Below are 22,738 nucleotides of genomic sequence, written 5' to 3' on the forward strand. Positions count from 1 at the left end.
TATTTCTGAGAAACTACCCACAGATGCGCACACTCTTCTTTCCTACTGTGTGTAATTGTTTAATTGTCAATCATTGAGTGTTAACAGGATCCAAAGGCAAATCCTTCCAGAGTGAGCCAGGGGGCTTTGCTCATAACTCTGCTCTGAGTGTTTGCGGCTTGAGTTTGTGACAGGCATGCACAGAACTCTCATTAATGCTAATGGGAAGAGGATAGCCGGGGAGGATTCTTCCCCACCCACTGGCCTTCTGCTAGTGAGCCTGATCCTACTGCAGTGCAGTCAGTGGGAGCTTTGAGATGGCTTTTAATAATAACAGAAGCAGACCCTGGCAAAATAGACTGGAACTAGTCTTCTCCAGAGCAAATTGATTAAACGCCCAAGTAGATGGCTAATCAATTAACTAATTAGTTCTCCCCCTCCCCCTGAGCCTCATGAAGCAGACAGTTATACCCATTTTGCAGATGGGGAAACTGAAGACAACATTTTCATATGTGAGGTGACTCCATTTTTGAGAGCCTGATCTTAGTCAATTAAGGTCTGCATTTCGGAGGTGCTGGGAATCATGGGCACGCTACAACTTTGGAAGCAAGACCCAGGGTTACAACCGGATTTTCCAGAACAATCCAGGTCAGCAAGGGACCTGTTCAGGCAGTAGATGGGATCTGAGCTAGTGCATGTCCATTCCAATTAGGTGTGTGCTCACAGTGCACACAGTCATAAGGAGGATTTTTCCATAGCACCATGCATCAGGTCAGCTGTGGAGCTTCCTGGAGTGATGCCTCGGTGGCAGGGAATATAGATTCCTGCCGATGCACTGCCTCTTCACTTCCTTCTGACCAACAGTGATGGTCATTGGAACTGCAGCCACCTGCTGTTGCAAATGCTCTCTCTAGTGAGTGTACTCTCTAAACAGTGTAAATCAGGTCATTTAATAGAAGTGGATTTATTCCCCACCAGTGTTGCCTGTAAGCTGTGTGTGTGAGCGGCCACCCAGGAGAGATTCAGGTGCCACCCAGCTGACTAGCAGGGTGTCTACAGCTTCCCACAATTGGCAGCCTATGTCTCCAGTGGTGTTGCACATGCCTCAGTGCCCATAAAATTTATTCTGCAGATCTATGGAAAAAATTAGAGAACCTTGTTCCCCACCCCAATTTGTCTCCCCACTTGGGGTGTGGGCCTTGCCTCTATCCCAAGGATTTCAACCCAGAAGAATCTCCCACAAGCCCATGCCAGTAGGTGACTCCCTGCTGGAGACGGAGCAACGCAAGATCTGTCAAGGATTTCATCTGAGGATGAAAAAAAGAACTGGACTTCTAGCTGAAGCAGCTCCCTATGGAAGCAGCCCTCCCTCTCCAGCTGGCAAATGCTATACTGTTATGCTAGCTATGATAAAGTTGCAAGGGCAGTCATTCCTCTTGGCCGCTGTCAGAGGCTAGATATGTGATTGGTCTCCTCTGCTATGGCAATGTTGATGCTCTTCATAACAACACTGTGCTGTTTAACTCGGAGCCAGTCATTAAAATGGAACTGTTTTCTCTTGGTACTTCCTGACATATTTTCCACTGCTGTGTGCAAGTTATTTCTTTTTAAATCATCTGCACTCCAGGCACGTCCTCTTTAAGGAAGTTACTAGAGTGGACAGTGTGCCTATACTTGGATGCCAAACGCGGGTGGCAAACATTTGAGTCATGTCTCTGAGCTAATCACACCATTTGATAGCTGTCAAAAAAGAATGGAGTTTCCCGTGGAAATACAAGTCCCAAAGGCTGGGTTTGAATAGTCTGGAAAAGGGTATTTAATTTTCAGTCAGTAAAACCCTCCCTAAATGCTAGGATCAGCTCCTTGCCAACCTTCATCTCAACTGATCCTCTTCTTTTGGATGTAATTCTTAGTAGCCATTTCCAGACACTGTTATGGGGAAGATGGGGGGAGCATTTGGTTTTGACAGTTTTTCCCCTGTGGCAGAAAATACAAATACGGCTGATTTGAAGAGGCCTCAATGAAATTCCCTGTTTGAAATACATCCCACTTAATGGTGAGAAATAAAGTAAGCGACCAGGGAGCTTTGCGACCGGGTGCTGGCAAACAGGGTGCGTGCTAACAGGAGGGAGTTTGGAGAGGCTCTCCTGGAGGAGGAGAAGGAAGGAAGGAGCAAACTAAAGCACCTTGGGGCCGTGTGCTCAGGCAGGCAGGCAGGCAGTTGGAAGCTGATTAGGTTTGAATTGAAACACTGTGTGCTGATTGGCTGAGCTGTAGGCAGAGGGAGGAGCTATCAGGGAGGCTGAGCACTTAAACCCTGCTAGTAAGCGACCAGGGAGCTTTGCGACCGGGTGCTGGCAAACAGGGTGCGTGCTAACAGGAGGGAGTTTGGAGAGGCTCTCCTGGAGGAGGAGAAGGAAGGAAGGAGCAAACTAAAGCACCTTGGGGTAAGTGGCTGCTTATATTTGGAGGTTTTGGGCTTGTGTGTTTGTTTGGAGTTTGGAGTTTGTTTGTTTGGAGTGCTGAGCTGAGTGTGTGTTTGTTTGTTTGAAAGGCCGTGTGCTCAGGCAGGCAGGCAGGCAGTTGGAAGCTGATTAGGTTTGAATTGAAACACTGTGTGCTGATTGGCTGAGCTGTAGGCAGAGGGAGGAGCTATCAGGGAGGCTGAGCACTTAAACCCTGCTAGTAAGCGACCAGGGAGCTTTGCGACCGGGTGCTGGCAAACAGGGTGCGTGCTAACAGGAGGGAGTTTGGAGAGGCTCTCCTGGAGGAGGAGAAGGAAGGAAGGAGCAAACTAAAGCACCTTGGGGCCGTGTGCTCAGGCAGGCAGGCAGGCAGTTGGAAGCTGATTAGGTTTGAATTGAAACACTGTGTGCTGATTGGCTGAGCTGTAGGCAGAGGGAGGAGCTATCAGGGAGGCTGAGCACTTAAACCCTGCTAGTAAGCGACCAGGGAGCTTTGCGACCGGGTGCTGGCAAACAGGGTGCGTGCTAACAGGAGGGAGTTTGGAGAGGCTCTCCTGGAGGAGGAGAAGGAAGGAAGGAGCAAACTAAAGCACCTTGGGGCCGTGTGCTCAGGCAGGCAGGCAGGCAGTTGGAAGCTGATTAGGTTTGAATTGAAACACTGTGTGCTGATTGGCTGAGCTGTAGGCAGAGGGAGGAGCTATCAGGGAGGCTGAGCACTTAAACCCTGCTAGTAAGCGACCAGGGAGCTTTGCGACCGGGTGCTGGCAACCAGGGTGCGTGCTAACAGGAGGGAGTTTGGAGAGGGGAGTTTAGAGGGGGAGCTTGGAGGGAGCCAGTGACTTACTTCTGTTGCCCTTAAACTAAATCCTTTATAACAACCTCTATCTGAAACATTTAATTAACCCTCGTATATAACTAGAGTAGGAAATGGAGGCAGAAGCCCAGCAGCAGAGTGGGGGCTATCCTGTTTATTGTGTCGAGTGCAGTATGTATGACTACCTACCCTGTGGGCGGGTGGCGTATGTGTGCGCTCGATGCAAGGAGCTCCTGGCCCTCAGAGACCGAGTGCGTGCTTTGGAGGCCAGGGTGGCTGAACTGGAGGAGCTAAGGAAGGCAGAGGTGTTTGTGGATGAGACTTTCCGGGACATAGTAGGGCTGTCCCACCTCCAATCTGACAGTCCTGAGGCTGTTACGGAGGATGAAAGGCTCAGGGAAGGAGAGCAGTCAAGGGGAGCAGAGGGAAACCATCCCGTAGTTGGGACCCTCCTTCCAGAGGGTGATGTTGTATCCTCTCGTGCCGAGGATACTTCTCCGGGGGAGGGAGCGCCAGCTGTTAGGAAGAAGCAGGTTTTAGTAGTGGGGGATTCCATCATTAGAAATATAGATAGTTGGGTTTGTGATGACCGGGAGAACCGTAGGGTGACTTGCCTGCCTGGTGCGAAGGTTGCGGATCTCTCGAGGCATCTAGACAGACTTATGGGCAGTGCTGGGGAGGAGCCGGTCGTCGTGGTACATGTTGGTACCAATGACATAGGGAAGGGTAGAAGAGATGTTCTGGAGGCCAAATTTAGGTTACTAGGAAGGAGACTGAAATCCAGAACATCTTTGGTGGCATTCTCTGAAATGCTTCCAGTTCCACGCGCAGGGCCAGATAGACAGGCAGAACTTCAGAGTCTCAATGCGTGGATGAGACGATGGTGTAGGGAAGAGGGGTTTAGATTTATTAGGAACTGGGGACACTTTTGGGGTAGGGGGAGCCTATACAGGAAGGATGGGCTCCACCTAAATCAAGGTGGATCCAGACTGCTGGCATTAAACATTAAAAAGGACATAGAGCAGTTTTTAAACTAAGAGGTGGGGGAAAGCCGATTGGTGCGGGGGAGCACCTGGATCGGACGGAGACTTCTCTTACACGAGGCTCCATAGACAGGGATTCCCTAGAAGTTAGTCAGATAGGGAACGTGGGAAATAATATATGGGCAAGATCAGATGTGAAACAATCGTGCATAAAAAAATCCACCACGTCTGTGAAAGGCGGACATATAAATAGTGGTAGTTTTCTAACATGCTTTTACACTAATGCTAGGAGTCTGTCTAATAAGATGGGTGAACTGGAGTACCTCATATCAAAGGAGGAAGTTGACATAATAGGCATCTCAGAAACATGGTGGAATGAGGACAATCAGTGGGACACTATCATACCGGGATATAAATTATATCGGAAAGACAGAACAGGTCGTGCGGGTGGCGGAGTGGTACTATATGTGAAGGATAATATAGAATCAAATGAAGTAAAAATCCTAAAGGAATCAAAATGTTCCATAGAATCATTATGGATAACAATTCATTCCTCTAATATGAATATGGCATTAGGAATATATTACCGACCACCTAACCAGGACAGTGATAGTGATGCTGAAATGATGAGGGAGATTAGAGAGGCTATCAAAATAAAAAACACAGTAATAATAGGAGATTTCAATTATCCCCATATTGATTGGGTGCATGTCACCTCAGGACGGGATTCAGAGATTAAATTTCTTGATGCCTTAAATGACTGCTTCTTGGAGCAGCTAGTACAGGAACCCACAAGGGGAGAGTCGATTCTCGATCTAGTCTTGACTGGAACGCAGGATCTGGTCCAAGAGGTAACTGTTACTGGACCGCTTGGAAATAGTGACCACAATATAATAACTTTTAATATTCCTGTGTTGGGAAGAACACCGCAGCGGTCAAACACTCTGGCATTTAATTTCAAAAAGGGGAATTACACTAAAATGAGGAAGCTAGTTAAACAGAAACTAAAAGGTAGAGTAATTAAACTAAAATCCCTGGAAGCTGCATGGAAACTGTTTAAAGACACCATACTAGAGGCCCAACTTAAATGTATACCCCAAATAAAAAAACACAGTAAGAGACCTAACAAAGAACCACCATGGCTAAACAGCCATGTTAAAAAGGCAGTGAGAGAGAAAAGGGCAGCTTTTAAAAAGTGGAAGTCAAATCCTAGTGAGGAAAATAGAAAGGAACATAAACACTCCCAAATTAACTGTCATAATGTAGTAAGAAAAGCCAAAAAAGAGTTTGAGGAACAGCTAGCCAAAAATTCAAAAAACAATAGTAAAATGTTTTTTAAATACATTAGAAGCAGGAAGCCTGCTAAAAAAGCAGTGGGGCCCTTGGATGATAAAGATATAAAAGGAGCGATCAAGGAAGACAGTGCCATTGCGGAGCGATTAAATGATTTCTTTGCTTCAGTCTTCACGGCTGAAGATGTTACAGAGGTTCCTAAATCTGAGCCAGCCTTTTTAGGCGACAAATCTGAGGAACTCACTCAGATTGAAGTGACATTAGAGGAGGTTTTGGAATTAATTGATAAGCTGAATAGTAACAAGTCCCCAGGACCAGATGGCATTCACCCAAGGGTTCTGAAAGAACTCAAATGTGAAATTGCGGAGTTATTAACAGTGGTTTGTAACCTATCCTTTAAATCCACTTTGGTACCAAATGACTGGAAGACGGCCAATATAACACCAATATTTAAAAAAGGCTCTAGAGGAGATCCTGGCAATTATAGACCGATAAGTTTAACATCAGTGCCAGGCAAATTAGTAGAAACACTAGTAAAGAGTAAAATTGCAAGGCACATAGAAGAGCACGAATTGTTGGGCAAAAGTCAGCATGGTTTCTGCAGAGGGAAGTCGTGTCTGTCTAATCTATTAGAATTCTTTGAAGGGGTTAATAAACATGCGGACAAGGGGCACCCAGTGGACATAATATACCTAGATTTCCAGAAAGCCTTTGACACGGTCCCACACCAAAGGCTTTTATGTAAATTAGGCGGTCATGGGATAGGAGGAAAGGTCCTTTCATGGATCGGGAATTGGTTAAAAGACAGAAAACAAAGGGTGGGAATAAATGGTAAATTTTCACAATGGAGGGGGGTAACTAGTGGTGTTCCCCAGGGCTCAGTCCTGGGACCGATCCTGTTCAACTTGTTCATCAATGATCTGGAAAATGAGGTAAGCAGTGAGGTGGCAAAGTTTGCAGATGACACCAAGTTGTTCAGGACAGTCAAAACCAAAAGGGATTGTGAAGAACTACAAAAAGATCTCAGCAAACTGAGTGATTGGGCAGCAAAATGGCAAATGAAATTTAATGTGGGTAAGTGTAAGGTAATGCATGTTGGAAAAAATAACCCAAATTACACGTACTACATGATGGGGTCAAATTTAGCTACGACAGATCAGGAAAGGGATCTTGGAGTTATAGTGGATAGTTCTCTGAAGACATCCACGCAGTGTGCAGCGGCAGTTAGTAAGGCAAATAGGATGTTAGGAATTATTAAAAAAGGGATCGATAATAAGACAAAAGATATCATACTTCCCCTATATAAAACTATGGTACGCCCACATCTCGAGTACTGCGTGCAGATGTGGTCTCCTCACCTCAAAAAAGATATATTGGCATTAGAAAAGGTTCAGAAAAGGGCGACTAAGATGATTAGGGGCTTGGAAAGGGTCCCATATGGGGAGAGGCTAGAGAGACTGGGACTTTTCAGTTTGGAAAAGAGGCGATTGAGGGGCGATATGATAGAGGTATATAAAATCATGAATGGTGTGGAGAAAGTGAATATAGAAAAATTATTTACCTTTTCCCATAATACAAGAACTAGGGGACACCAAATGAAATTGATGGGTAGTGGGTTCAAAACTAATAAAAGGAAATTTTTCTTCACACAGCGCACAGTCAACCTGTGGAACTCCTTGCCCGAGGCGGCTGTGAAGGCCAGGACTCTATTAGGGTTTAAAAAAGAGCTTGATAAATTTTTGCAGGTCAGGTCCATAAATGGCTATTAGCCAGGGATAAAGTATGGTGCCCTAGCCTTCATAACAAGGGCAGGAGATGGATGGCAGGAGATAAATCACTTGTCTTCTGTTCTCCTTCTCTGGGGCGCCTGGCATTGGCCACCGTCGGCAGATGGGATGCTGGGCTTGATGGACCTTTGGTCTGACCCAGTATGGCCATTCTTATGTTCTTATGTTCTTATGTTCTTAAAATTGCTGTCTTTAGCATAAAACCTGCTGTGTTGTTTCACAATACAGGAGTCGAGCATACATTAATGTGCAGGAGGAGGCCCTGGGCCCTTCCCCTCTACCCAGGATGGATGGCACTGAGTACTCAAGCTGACAAGAGGGTGATACAATCAGCTCTCTGCCCTGGATTCGGGATTCCAGCCAGATAAACTGGACCCACTCTGCCTTGGCTTCCTCTGCTGTTCCTGTGCAACTCTTCACCTGCCTGAGTTCATCCATGTCAGGGTATGAGTGAGTGCAGGGGTGTGTGTGTCTGGGAGGGGTGTGCTTGAAAACTAGTTTCTGCCCCTTTTTCCTTTCATCCAATAGTGACATTTAATAAAATACATATCAGTGTAACCCTGACATGGCCTTTAGTGTAATTTAAGGTAACAGATCCTGACTCTGCAAAGTCCTTTAGCACATGCTTAAATGCACTCCTATTCAAGAAAGCATTTAAGCATGTTCTTGTCTGCCAAACGGGGCTTCTGAGGGAGTTTTTCTTCCCCACGTAAGAAGGCATATCAGCCCTACTTCCACTCCTATCAAAGCCCTGGGTTGTCTCTCTGTTGACCTCAGTCAGGATGGGGGGTGATGGTGATGGGGTGTTTTGTCAGGCCTTTGGAAAGATTTGTTTTAATGATCTTTAGTGCAGAGAGGGACAGGAGAGACAATTTTGAAATGGGCTAAAATGTTTTTAATTTTGTCTTGCATGTAAATTCTATAGCCTTCCTACAGCCCCTGAAGTGTGCCAGTAAAAAGAACTCTTGGGCTTTTTAAAACCTTTTCTCTTTCATAGAGGGGATAGTCTGATTTTTGCACTACTCAGAAGGTCTAAAATTCAGACTCAGACCTACTGTTTCAACAAAATAGCAGACCTCATTAACTCAGTAAATTAAATGTTTTCCCTTGTCTTGGAGGGGTCCAGTCCTGCCAGATGCTGAGTGCCCTCAGCTGCCTTTGCAGACAGCTGGGATTGAGCGTGTGCAGCGTTTTACAGGATATGCAGAAGTTGTACAATTATCATAGCTGCATGATTTGAATAGACTGTTTATCTATGAGTCCTGGGTAGAACAACATTTGATTTGGATTTGCATGTTTCCAAATGACTACGTTGTCAAAATAAACAAGAGATTAGCTGTAGTGGCAATTCAGGCTCATTTGGGAAAACAAAAATCAGGCTCAAAAAGTTTGGCGGTAAAATTTTCAAAAGCAGCCAACATGGTTTCCTAATCCTGTTTTCAAAAACGTCTTAAACAGAGCTCTTCAAAGGTATTTAGGTGTCTAGCTCGCTAGGCACCTTAGACGATTTCAGGCACTTAGAAGTTTGTCTGCCTGAAAATAAGTCAGACATAAGCTTCGAAATCCCTTAGAGGTGTATTGCAATTTTTTAAACTTTTGTAAGCAAGACTTTCTGTCTCCTTGCCACCACCTGCTAGCCTCTATCACACAGGGCACTCCATGTCACAAACTAGCACTGAAAGTACTAGGAGAATTTGTCATGCTCTCCCGAACTTTTAGCAACTGGCCACTTCAGCTTGTGGAATACAATTAGTAGGATTTTCACAGGTTTATTTTAAAGTTTGGCAATTGTCGCTTGTTTAGCAATACTAGTCATGGTCAAGATCCTGAACTGCAGCCAGGTGAGGCTCAGCTGCAGCTTGGGATGAGAGGGGTTTAAGGCTGGCTCCAAGGCCATGGCCTTTTGTATGTCAGGCTGGCCCCTGGCATAAACTAAAACAATCTCAGGCAGCTGGCATAAAGTAGAGCAGTCCTATGACATTATGGGCAATTCCTGCAGCTTAAAACTAACAGAACATAGGGCTGTCCCAGTCATGCCCCCTGTATGTGATGTGAGATCTGCTATGGTGTCTCTATACAGGCCAATGTTTTCTCCAGGCACAAGGCCTGTAATGATGGCTTTAGAGCTCCTTTAAAAATAGCAAGGGTGCCATTTTGGGAGGGCAGGGGGGGCAGCAGCCAAGCATACTGGGACACTGCTTCTTCCTGACTGGCTGGGAGCTAGGGGACAGTACACAGATTTGCATGAATTACTCCTGGGCCCCCTCCCCTCACCGACCAGGAATAAGAGGCATGTATGCAAGCTCTGTACTTCCCCTCACTCCCTGAGAAGGGAAAGGAAAAAGAGCTAGCAGCATCGCAGTACGCACAGCTGCTGCTTGCCCGCCCCTCGCCCTCCCCCTCCCAAAGCGGTGTACTTGAAAAATAGCCCCACTGCATTAGACCAATGGTCTGTCTAACTGCTAGTCTGTCTTCCAGCAGTGGCCAGTGGCAGAGACTTCAGAGGCATTCAGTGGAACAGGCTAATTTCAAATGAATCATAGTCCAGTTCCAGCTTTTGGCAGTTAGAGCAGTTTAGGGACACAGAGAAGGCAGAGTTGTGTGCCTGGCCATCATGACTAATAGTTGTCGATGGACCTACTCTCCGTGGACGCCTCTAATTCTTTTTGAACCCATATGTGCTTTTTGCCAAAATGGAGCAAAGCAGCCTGGGCATACGGAAAAATCTGGGCCTAGGGCTTCTTTTTTCCCCTTCTGTGGTATTAAGTGGTCAAAATTTGGAATTTCCTTTCCATGGAGAACGCTAACATTGTGAAAGCTCCTTTCCTTGGGAATCAGAAAATGAAAAGTCAAAATTCACATGAAGCAATAATTCTTTTTAAAAAAAAAAAAGTTGTTTTGGGTATATTTAGACACAACCGTGGTCAACTGATTTATTTCAGTACTACTGCAGTGTTTCATTGTGACTTGTATTTGATGAATTTATAATATAACATCAAATTCCCAATGGTAAAGTCTAACAAATACTTGGGGAAAAAAAGCAGTCATGCAGCACTTGAAAGACTAACAAAATAATTTATTAGGTGATGAGCTTTTGTGGGACAGACCCACTTCTTCAGATCATAGCCTTACCAGAACAGACTCAATATATAACGCGCAGAGGTAAAAAATTGTTCGGGACTTTAACAATCATCTACAGAGGGAATGCTCAGAACTAACATTCATATTCAAATTTGACCCATGAACACGTGGTTTGAACATGGACAGCAATTACCTGTCCCATTGCAAGGACTCTTTTACATACTTTGATGTTTTATCTAACTCTTAACTTCCCCACCGTACACCGCCCCCACCATCCGTCTGCTCTTCTGATTTGCCAACATTGATAAACAATTTTCTGATTTGTCAGCCCTGATATTTTTTAGACCCCTGTGCTTTATATATTGAGTCTGTTCTGGTAAGGCTATGATCTGAAGAAGTGGGTCTGTCCCATGAAAGCTCATCACCTAATAAATTATTTTGTTAGTCTTTCAAGTGCTGCATGACTGCTGTTTTGTTTTGATAGAATACAGACTAACACAGCTATCTCTCTGTCACTAAATACTTGGAAAGTTTTTGAATAAAAAAATGAATGAAATTGATGTTCTAGCAAAGTACTTCGATTGTGATCAGCATTTGCATCATGTCATCTGTGTATGCTTTAAACTCAGGGAAAGAGCCATCGCTCGAGCATGATTCTAGAAAAACATATAGTTTGTGATGAGGACATGAGAAGAAGCCTACCTACACTTGGGAGGGTCCCTTAAGAGTAAAAGCATATGTAATTCAACAAGAAGCAGGGACGTCTAGTGTAGTAGGCAGAAAGAAGTAGAAGTATCAGGTCACACATTAGAAGGTAAGTCCTGCAGTGTGTCTGATGGCTGTAGGATAGACATCATATGTAGGTAGGCATCCTTCAGTCTGCATAGACTATGGATCGCACCCTTTAAAGTTTCAATTGAGGACTTCATTTACAGCGTCTATTGTGACTATAAAGACCCACATGAGAGTGACAGTCCTTGCTGCATCTCTTGCAGATGTAGTGGGTGTCTGGCAAGTCCTTATTGTGCTTTCTGTGTGCTCGCTTCTCCTCTGCTAGCTGTCTGATCTTCATCTCGCCCTTCTGAAGGCCCTTGTGTAACCCCTGCCTCCATCTGCTGCGGTCGTCTGCTAGTTCTTCCCAACCGTCCAGCTCGATGTCTACCTCTCTGAGGTCTCTCTTGCAGACATCTTTGTAACGCAGCTGGGGGCGTCCGGGAGGTCTTTTGCCAGAGGCTAGCTCACCATACAGGATGTCTTTTGGAATCCTTCCATCATTCATCCTGTGGACGTGGCCAAGCCAGCGGCGTCGACGCTGCCTGAGGAGGGTGTGCATGGTTGGGATTCCAGCTTGCTCAAGGACAGCGGTGCTGGTCACTCTGTCCTTCCATGATATTCCAAGGATGCGCCTGACGCAGCGCAAGTGGAAGACGTTCAGCCTCTTTTCCTGGTGGGCATACAGGGTCCAAGTCTCGCTGCCATAAAGGAGGGTGCTGAGCTAAAGCATAGCCTAATTCTAAGATTTCTTTAGCACTGGATTAAATATTGAATGCTATGGAAGGGAGAAATCACATGTCTTTCATTCAGGTTGATAGCTTTTTCTTCCAGCTAAATGTTTTTGAGACTCCCTTTATCAGCTGATAATTTTTAATCTGAGTTGTTGGAAAAATTTAAAGGAAATCTGGAGTGTAGTTTCTGTGTCTGGAACTGCCGAGTAGATACTTTTCAGAGTCAGAGCTTAATATAAATTAAAACAACTCCTTTCTGCTCCTATGCCCTGTGAAAAAGGTTGAAACATAAAGATTATGGAGTTCTGTTTGCTGAACTGATTTTTTTTTTTTTTTTAAATCCCCTGCTCTTCAAGGTTCTTAGAATAAATGTTTAGTGCCCACCAGGGTAGGAAAAAAATAGCCCTGATGGCATCTCTGTTATCCCCATGCCATTGTGATGCAAAGACAGAGATCAACTGACTTGCTGACTTATTGCTTACATGAAAATCATATTTGAGGTAAGAGGGCAGTTGCTCATTATAGTCTGTTGGAGCTTGTTCAATAGAATGTGCACCCTGGTTTATTTGTAGATGCTTCCTGTCCTGCTAAGTCATCTTAAATTCTTGCAAGATGAATGAAAGTGCTGTGCGCAGGGAAGCGAGCAGCAGCAGGAGGGAGAAGTATCAAAAAAAAACAAACCGCAAACCACTTATCTGTTTTTTCCTTTCGGGTGTGTTTAATGAGATCTCCCATTCTCATTTTCCTGGCAGGCGGACCATATAGACTGCAGTGGGGAAAAACGCAGGTGGCACATGGTAGCCCATCAGCATAGCTTCTCTCGTCAGCCAAAGGGGGGGTTGCAAGAGAGATGACTGGGAGATGTGGGGGGCTGAAGGGATTAACTGAGGATCGAAGGTTAAAAGACATCTTTATGAATTAGCTCCATGGTGGCAGCAAGGCTGTGGTAACCATCAGGGGAGCAATTGTTCCCAGTAGGTTCAAGAGGTAGTGCCATTTTAATAGGAGACGGAAAATTGAGGACGGAGGAAAAGAGCCTTAATATCACCTACAAGGCTGTGAAATAACCTCCCCAAGGGAAATAGTTGGAAGCCTGTCATGATTCATTTCAGGCTGAGCAGGATAGAACACTTGTGAACATGCTACAGGCCATGTTCATCTGTGGATTAGAGTAAACGATCTGATAGGTCTTCTCCAGCTGTGATTTGTGTGTGCTCTTCCTCTTGAACATGCCATCTATGCAGAGCTGCTCCTACCCTGTCCAGTCACTAGCTAATCTCCAATTTCACGCCCCCCCTTGCCTCCCCACAGCATACTGCTCTGCCACATGGCTCTGAGGTGATATTTATACTCTGATTTATATATATTGTCTACTAGAACTATAAAGTACTATCGTTACTTGGACTGTGGATCATGCTGGTAGTAAAGGTAGCAAAGCAAAAGGATATTTTGGGTAGAAAATAAGGTCAAAGATTTGCCAGTCCACATCCTCCATACCCCAAAAAATATTTGCAGGATCTTTTTCCTTCAGTATGGCTGCCATACTTCTTGGCCCGCAAATTACCATGACAAATACAACACCCCTACTAAAGGGCACTTCAGTCCAGTTGAAAGCTGGTATGGTGTAGAGTGACTGGCAGTCTGGTCCTGAGACAAAGGATGAAGTGAGGTGCACTAGCAGAGCCCTGTGAGGAAGTTTATATAACTCTGGCCCAGATTTGGGTAGAAGTGATCAGTGTGTCCTTGCAGGGAGGCATTTGGTCACCAAAGCAAATGTCAAATAGTGAAATGAAAGTGTCAAATCTAATTGCAGTACGTGACTTTTGCTCTGGGGTCCTTTAGGCTCATCAAAGCACAGAACTACATGCTGAAAATATATATATATATACACACACACACTTCAGCCACAAATGATTCATTATGGGGAATATGCCAAAGATATGGACTCTAGTAACGCTCTCTTTCCTGACTATTCTGTTCCTCCTTGCCTATAGTGTCCTTGTGTAAATGACTGGAAGATAATCTCCACCCCAAAAGTTTGTGGGTTACTTTTCCAATAATCAGTCTGTTATCAAAAAGCAAAGCCACCCAAATAACACAACCGACCCCTCACCCTCAGCACCTGGCCAACATGTTGACAGTTCTCCAAGTTACCTTATAAAAAGTGGAATGTGACTCCCTTCCCTAAGTCCAGCACCCAAATGTGGGTTCCCTCTTAGCTTTGTTATGGTCCAAAGAGAGTGCCATTATTTCATCACCTCTAACAACTTTTTCTTTCTCTAGCTGTACTTCAAAGCACTTGTCTTGGAACAAATGAAGGCAGGTAAATACTTCCTAAAGCCCCTATTATGCTCTGAAGAGCTACTAGATGGCTCAGGGTATAAAGGTTTTTACCTGTCCTTTGGTAGTTCAAATCCAGTATGGGTTGGTAGGGGCCAAAAAGAACTCCCAAGAGCTTCTTACAAGCGTATATGAAATGAGTTTGATTTCAGAGCAGTTTGTAGCATCCTAATGATTTATGCCAAAACTATAACTGTCTTCCGGGTTGGCTTTTTCAGGATAGAGACTAATGTCTGAATGAGTATGAAAGCTCAACTACATTTTCATCCTTAGAGCTGGTTCAACTGGATTTTAACTAAGGCACCTGGAATAAGCAGCCTTGGGAGCTCACGTGGTTGCCATAGGTGCTAAGCCTTTTCTGTTGCAAGTGTTCTCTTTAATGCTGTTAAACATTTTTCACAGGAATGAAACTCACATGCATTCAAACCTACCAGTAAAAGCCACTGTTAAATAGGTTTGCTATTTTCCAGTCACCCACTTGCCCTCACTGGAAGCTTGAGTACCGTACCATACCATACCAAACTGGCCTAAACTTGAAGTAGGGGGTGTATTTTCATTTGTCTTTCCTGTGAAATTTGTAGGCCGATTCACACTGAATTCCCACATACACAATGTTTTAGGATGCCATTCAGAAAAGGATTGCTTTTGCTGCACTTTCCTGTTGAAAAGGAAGCTGCTAGAAATATCCTTTCCAGTGTTTCTGACAGTAAGTGGCTGACTTTTCAAGCAGGGAGGGGGGCCACACCCAACCATTTGGGGGTCTGTGACTAGGGCAGAATGAAGGGAGGAGATTTAGGTCACACAGAGCTCCTGAGATGACGATGGGAAGCTTGTGAGGAAGAAAGGAAGAAAGCAAGGATCCCCTCATGGCTTTAATACACTCAGTCTGCAAATCCACTGAACTTCCCTGTTCTGTTCACTCCCTCTGAAGCACCTGGCATTGGCCACGGATGGAAGACAAGATACTGGGGTAGGTGGATCATTCATTTGACTCAGTATGGCTGTCCTTATGATAAACAAATTTGATTCTACTGCTGGTTTACATAAAATAAAATTATTCTGCCCGTGGATGGGGAAGAAGAAATCTACATCTGGATGGAAGATATGAGAGGGAACATTGGTTGAGAGGTGTGACCCATTCAAGAAAAACATGTCTGAGACGTGAGAGACAGTGATATCTTACGATTAAAGCAAAGGAACCACACTATCTAGGTTTCTACCACTAACTTGGCCAAATCACTTACAAAATAAGAGCGTAACATAAGAACTAGAGGGTCACCAAAAGAAATTAATGGGTAGCTGTTTTAAAACTAATAACAGGAAGTTTTTTTTCATGCAGCACACAGTAGGCCTGTGGAACTCCTTGCCAAAGGATGTTGTGAAGACCAGGACGTCAGGGAGGTAGGTCCATCAATGAATATTAGCCAGGATGGGTAGGAATGGTGTCCCTAGTTGCTTGTCAGAGGCTGGAAATGGATGACCGGAGAGGGATCACTCAGTGACTGCCTGTTCTGTTCACTCCATCTGGGGCACCTGGAATTGACCACGTGTCAAGACAGGATGCTGGGCTAGATGGACCTGTGGTCTGACTCAGCATGGCCGTTCTTATGTTATGTTCTAAATCTGTCTCCATGTCATTATTTACAAAATAATTATGTTTGTCAGCTACTTCACAGGAATGTTGCAAGGCTTAACGTTTCTAAGGTGCTCCGAGATTCTTGGAAGTAAGGTGCTGCCAAAGGGCAAGGCTGTGTGTGCCTTTACAAAAACCTAGGTAAAATGACTCATATGGTAGATATTAGCTGATTCTTTCTTGATGCCCAAGCAAACAAAGCCCTGGTGGTGACGTGGCATTTGTGTTTCTTAGCTTCCTTTTTGGTGCTTTCAATAATGTGGGTTGAGAGAGTGAGTTTCCAAAGAATCTCATTTGTTAGTGGATGAATGAGGTGGGGAGTGGAGTTCAACTCCTTGCCTGAGATTCTCGTGCAAAGAGGTGCCCTCGGGGGACAGGTGGGAAGCTTTTCCCGGTCCAGCTTTGACTTGGAGCACTCACCACCTCCTCTTTACAATGTTTCATGGAGGCAGAACTATGTAATTGTGTAGTAAATTACCCCTTCTGTCCCTTCTTGGTAAATGAATAGGGCTTATGTAATCCTAAACTAATTAATTATCTGTGTGTTTGTCTATGGTATTCTCATGAAATCAAAAAACTTGTTAAGAGGCTCCTTTGTATTTTGTTTTTGTTTTGTCTTCCAATAGCTATAGGCCCAGTTATTAAAATTATGATTATTTGCATTAACTTCCTTGAAATTACATTATTCAATGTAGGAGGCTACTAGGTAGCCTTACAGATAAATAGTTAACATTTTTTTAAAAAGTATAGCATGTAGGAATTTCATTCTTTCCCTGTTATTTTCCCTTTAATTCTCTTCCTTTTTCTCACTATTTTCCTTAGAATCTTGCAATTGGACATCAATGTGGAGCAGTGTTTCTTAAACTTTTTGACACTATGGAATACCAAACCATAGTATTTTTAATGAGGAACACCTCTGAAAATTTGCTTTATTTAAAAAAAAAAAAAAAAAAAAAAAAAAAAAAAAAAAAAGGAGGGAGAGGGGTGTTGTCAGACACAAACAGCCAGCAACACATACAGCAAAAACAAAATGAAATAATTTAATCAGGTATCATAGCAATGAAGCAGTAATATTGTATCTAGTTTTAATAACAGAAAATATACCCTCAGTGTATGAGATCAAAAAAGTGTCAGATGCTCATGGCACACCTGTGATTGTTCATGGAACACCAGTGTTCTGTGGACCATAGTTTAAGAAACACTGCTCTAGAGCCTTGTCTAATAGTGTTTTTTCAGGAAATTTACCTCCACTTGTAAGAAGTTCTATGTAGGGTACCAACAGCTGCCATGGTCACCAGGGCAAGGCAGGGGGTGGACCCAGCTCCTTTTTCCAGAAGTGGCGGGGCCAAGAGCAGTCAACCATCAACCCTACCAGACTATGGCACTGCCCCATCCCTCCCCTTCCCCCTGCGACAGCTGGGGCAGCACTGCTGTGGTATTTCAAGTGGTCCTGGTGATGGTCCCATTGCCAAAGTAGCAGTGGCAGTGGCCGGAGCCCCAAGAACTTATGAAATGCTGAGGGGCAACTGCCCCCATTGTCAGACCTGGTTCTATGTGCATTTAGAAGAGGCATTTGTTGTCACATATCGCTACACATTTCCTACCGTATCGAATTACAATGAATTTAAGCCCAGACTGCCTGCCTTCCTTCTGAGTGCTTGGAGATTGATTGTAAAAACACTGATGTCATTAAAAATGTGTGCAAAATCTACTTTTTTTCAAAGCTTCACAACTCAGCCAGCTTTCACCACAATTCTCAGAGGTGTACGTCTCAGCAAGGTTGGTCTCTCTACCAATTCCCAGTTTTCTAATCCTAGACATTTTAGCAGTAGTCGTAAAAACATCAGAAAAAATCTTTATTAGCGAGGGGGAAAGTACTCCTCTCTCTCTCTCCTTCTCCTCTCAAAACTGGTAGAAGTATGTTTACCCAACCTTTACAGAAATCACACAGTCCTGTAGCACCTTAAAAACTAACACATTAATTTTTTAGGTAATGAGCTTTCATGGGTAAGACACATAGAAATACTCATTTTCACCCAGAGGCCAGGATGGAAACAGTTCTGCTCTGAGGCAAGACTTTTAAGAAAGCTAGGCATGATTGAAATCAACAGAGAATAATGGAATCCCCTGGACATCCTTAACTCTAGCTGCTGTTAGAGCTCTTGCTAAAATAAAAGAAGAAAGTGAGAAGTGCTGTTGCTGATGCTGATTTTGTTCATGGGTTCCTCTGAGAGAGACTCCTCCAAAACACAGTAATGGTACTTACCAATACATTTAAAATTCATTCCCTTAAAGTGTGAATATGCCTATCTTACAGCTGATACAGCAGTCTTGTTCAGAGTTCTTCTGAGTTGTCAGGAACACACAATTCCGGGGGCTTTATTTTACAATAGGGCTAAACAACTTTTAGATTCTCATTAGCTTGAGCCCTGAAACAAAACAATGAGATAAGATCATTTGGCCTGAAGGCAACTTCTGGTGCATAGAATTTCTTATTTACCTACCGTGTTTTCTCTATGTCAGGTGACATTGTTTTCAAAACAAGGTTTAGTCGCTTACTGCCCATTGTAATTGTTCTCCTTTTTCTGTGTGACTTTTAGATGTGTATGCAGCTGCAGAGGCGGATTAAGATTTTGGTGGGGCCCTGGGCCAGAACAAGTGGGGGGCCCCTCCCTCCTTCCTTCTGCCTGCATTTCTCTCTCCCCTGCCCCCACCCCCCCGCCACACATGCTCCTGCTGTGCAGCAGGGCTGGGGCCCAGGGCTTCCCTAGCAAGAGTGCCAGCAGGCAAAATAGGATAAGCCCCCATGACCTGACCCTCCTCTCCAGCAGGAGTGGCAGGTGGGAAGAGTGGTTTAGAATGTGGATGTGCCAAATTGACCAGGGCCTACCAATTAGCCAGGGCCCTTCTAGGCATGGACCTTTCTGGCTCAGTGGCTAGTCTACAAAGTGCACCAGTTGCTCTTGACTGGCTTCACCTGGTGTCTTTCATTTTAAGTGGCTCTTAACTGAATATATATTTGCTCTCTCAAATGTCCTTCAGCCTATCTTTGAATTATATGCCAAAAAGAACTGTCATCATCATCTAGCCTGACCTATAAAACAGACAACAGAACTTCAGAGATTCCTGCATCAAGCCCAAATCTTCTGTTTGCACTTCAGCATGACTTTCTAACAGACATGCAGTCTTGACTTAGAGAGATGGCAAACCCACCGCTGCTCTACATATGCTGTTTCAGTGGTTAACTACCTCACTGTTTAAAATATATATATATAATGCATTGTTTTTCCTGAATGTGTCCAGCCTCAAATTCCACTCATTGGCTCTCCCTATTCCTTTTTCAGCTAGGTACAAAGCTGTTTGCCATCAGAAATCTGGTCTTAATGTAGGTATTGTAGAAGGCAATCAAGTCACTTCTTTGTCTTTTCTTGGATAAGTGCATAGAATGAGCTTTGAAGCCTTTTCGCTGTATGGCATGCTTTCGAGACCTCCAAACCTTCTTGGAACTTTTCCTTTTCTGAGTCATTCCAACTTTTGAGCATCCCTTTAGAAGAGTAGACATCATCACTGGACACAGTATTCAGTTATGGTCCCATTATAGCCCTATGCAGAGAGCCTGGTGCTATTTGATATTTCTGTATTCCTACTTCCAAGGAATGTACTAGCCCTTTTAGCTACATACCTGCAGGAGGAGCTCATGTTCAGTTAGGTGACTACTGTCTGTCTTACCCCTGCATTTGGTTCTCTTCTTTTGTATGATGCCAATTTGCTGATGTAAGGGCTCGTAGGGAAGAACATAGGTGTTGGGTTTAAATTGTCAGTGGGTCTCCTTAACTGTGCCTACAACACTGGAAGAGGTCTCTTTTGAGCAGGCAGAGCTCTGCACAAACCAAATGCATAAACTGCACATCTGCCCCCAGGTTAGACTGCCCAGTTAGGAAGCCCAACTGCAGATGCCTGTGCCAAAATATAGGTGCCTGCAATTAATGGTGCATTTTTAGTAGCCTATGTAAGTGTGGTCTCCTGTCTTCTGATGAATTGTTTTTGGGGGCCCCTTAGTGATAATGTTCATGACCCAGTTTTCAAACAACTTTTGCACACACTTCTTTCAGGTTCTATTTTCTCTCAGATGCGTTTTGGCAGTCATGCAGTAGAAGGAAAAGGTTGTAGACTGGCAAGAGTGCTCCCCTGGGGCTCAGGAGACCTAGGTATAGTTCCTTTTTCTGCCACAAATTTCCTGTGTAACCTTGGGCAGATCATTTAATCTCCTGGCACTTTGTTCCCCATCTGTAAAATATGGACACCAACTCTTCCTTACCTCACAGGTGTCTTGTGAGGATTACTTTAGTAAAGATTCACAGATAACAAGTACTCCTGTCACACCTGAAAGACAAACAGATTTATTAGATAATGAACTGTCATGGTTAAGACCTACTTCCTCAGATAATTGGAGTAGATGACCATTAGAACTCAGTGTTTATATAGCAAGGAGGGGAGGGAAAGAGGAAAAATGGGGAGCTGGGTTATCTGTCACTACTAGGATAAGTTGATGAAGCAAGTTAATTAGTAAAGATTGTAAGGTGCTCCAACTATAATACTGAGGCCTACAGAAGTACATTATGTAGCTGCTAGCTATCAGAACTGGCTTTTTGAAGGATAGGAATTCAACACTTGCTGCAGCCTCCCTGTACCAAAGATGCTGATGGTAGGATATTGGCAGATAGTATTTATCTAATATTTTTCAAGGCAGTTTACGCTTGTGATGCAGTCTTGTCTAGCTAGTCATGTGTGTTTCCTTCAGTCTGTTAGTTTATATCACTGTCTTCCTTTATTTTAAAGTATTCTCCCAACTGCAGCATCTCAGACTGCCTATTCAAAATCCAGCTTCATGCAGGGATCCCTTCTGTTTACTTAATTCCTGAAACAGCAACACATGCTACATATACTCTCCCTATTAGGAAGGCTGAGATTTGATTGATTGCTTTATTCCAGGTCAGGCATGTTGAATGTAACCTTGGGAACAGGGAATGGTTCCTATGAAACTGCACAGTTAATAGACAAATACTTCATAACCTAGTGCTCTGCCACCAGCTTTCCTGGTGTAATAAAAATATATTAGGTTCCAGGGATGTTGACCAATGTGTTCTGGAAATGGATGATTGATTCAAACAGCTGAGAATCAGGTTTGTAACATGTTTTGCTAGAGGAGTCAAGCTGGACAGATTAGTTCATGTACGGATTATACTATAGATAGAACTGTTGACAGAATGAATGTTGTTTTATTTTATTTCAGGAGGAATAACTCAAAGCAGAGTTAATAAGTAGTTTCTTGATGCCTCCTGATTAGGCTTCTTGTTCAGAGTCTTCACGTGCTGTAAAGTTACACAACACAGTCTTCTTTTTATTGCACTTTGTTGTTTTAAAGTTTCCATCCTTTCCTTCCCAGGGCTGAAGGACACCCTGAAATTACACAGTGAAGTTAGAGCTGGGCCATTTATTCTAGCAAGTTCACAAGCATCCTTCTGACACTTGATTGAGCTCCACAGGCTGAGCAGATGCATGAAGGCACACAGAAAACCCTTCTAGCTGGGCTGCACTGGAGACAAGTGAAAGGTGAATCCATACTACAGATATTTTGTGGGGTGGGGAGAGTTTTACATTGTGATCTGTTGTAAGTACAACTCCAAATTGGAATCAAGTCTTTTTACACCAGGAATGCAAATTTGATGAGTGATCTGGCATGCTCCTACCACTGTTGGTTTGGTGAGTTGTATAAAACAACTTCCCAAATCAACTAGAAGAGAATAAATCCTATTATTTCCTCATCAATACCTCTCATTTTGTTGGTCTCCCTTAGCTGTTGCTTTTTATCTAGAACCTGTTTTATACAGGTCAGATGATCATAACAGTCCCTTTTGGCCTTAAAAGCTGTAAGTTCTTTGTTCTGCTTGTTTGTTCTCCTTAGATATAGGATGAACTGGAATCTCAGTTCTGAATTCCCTAGCAAATTAAATGACTGGGGGTAGGATTCCATATTCGAAAACCCAGTTCCAAAGCTGCTCCTTATTTTTTAATTTTTTTTATTTTCGTTGATAGTGGTGTGTTTTAAAATTTTAGCTGATTATGCTCAAAACTACCATGCACTAATTTTTCCCAAACTGATGCAGGTGAGGCCAGAGATCAGAAATCTTGTAAGCACTGTAGATGCTGCAAGATTGCCAAGATACAGAGGTCAGCAATGAATAGAACTGCTAATCACACAAAATTTTCACTACTGTGATTTCAGGATTGAATTTCACTGTAAACCCCAAGCTTCAGTTTGGCCTCAAACCTCAACTCTGACTTCCCACCCTAAATGTAACCCAAATCTGAACACTGACTCCTTGAACTTTCTACTCTTCTGTTTGTTACCTGTGCAGTGATTAAAGGTGAGCTAAAATACCTATTGTGGATCAAGAGTGGATGCTTCCCAAGAAGATACCTCACTGCAGTGAGAGATGGAGTTTGCATTGGTTGCTGTAGAAGCAACCCAGAAATCTGAATTCAAATTTTGACTGGTATGTGCAATAGTATCAATTGTTTAATTTAAAATGCTTTTAATTACAAACTTTAAACCTCTTCAGCAGCGCTGTTCTTGCTTTGGGACTATGGACATGGGAGGTTTTTTCATACACCAAACCCATTCCAATTGGCCTTTAGAGTAAATAATTTATTCTGAAGGCGAATTATTTTCATGTTGACCATGTAAACATATTTATTTTAAAAGTATGTCAACATTCTGTGTCTCTGTATGCCATTGGGTATTTATTAAAATATGATCATATAATCATAGGGCTGGAAGAGACCTCAGGAGGTCAT

General features: G+C 43.6%; 1 long non-coding RNA gene across 2 annotated transcripts in view; it reads left to right on the forward strand.

Annotated features, from left to right (window-relative positions):
* Positions 1 to 2,352: 2,352 nt before the first annotated feature.
* Positions 2,353 to 22,738, forward strand: part of LOC142015245 (uncharacterized) — a 32,653-nt gene continuing 12,267 nt past the window's right edge. Inside the window, exons 1-5 of one of the 2 annotated variants that reach the window (XR_012646108.1) lie at positions 2,353 to 2,426; positions 7,550 to 7,765; positions 15,587 to 15,648; positions 21,327 to 21,493; positions 22,300 to 22,437. This is a non-coding gene — a long non-coding RNA (uncharacterized LOC142015245). The remainder of the gene's footprint in view (positions 2,427 to 7,549; positions 7,766 to 15,586; positions 15,649 to 21,326; positions 21,494 to 22,299; positions 22,438 to 22,738) is intronic. The other variant, XR_012646109.1, reaches the window with a different exon arrangement.

The sequence above is a fragment of the Carettochelys insculpta genome, chromosome 6, assembly GCF_033958435.1.
Source record: "Carettochelys insculpta isolate YL-2023 chromosome 6, ASM3395843v1, whole genome shotgun sequence".
In the NCBI taxonomy this organism is placed as follows: Eukaryota; Metazoa; Chordata; order Testudines; family Carettochelyidae; genus Carettochelys; species Carettochelys insculpta.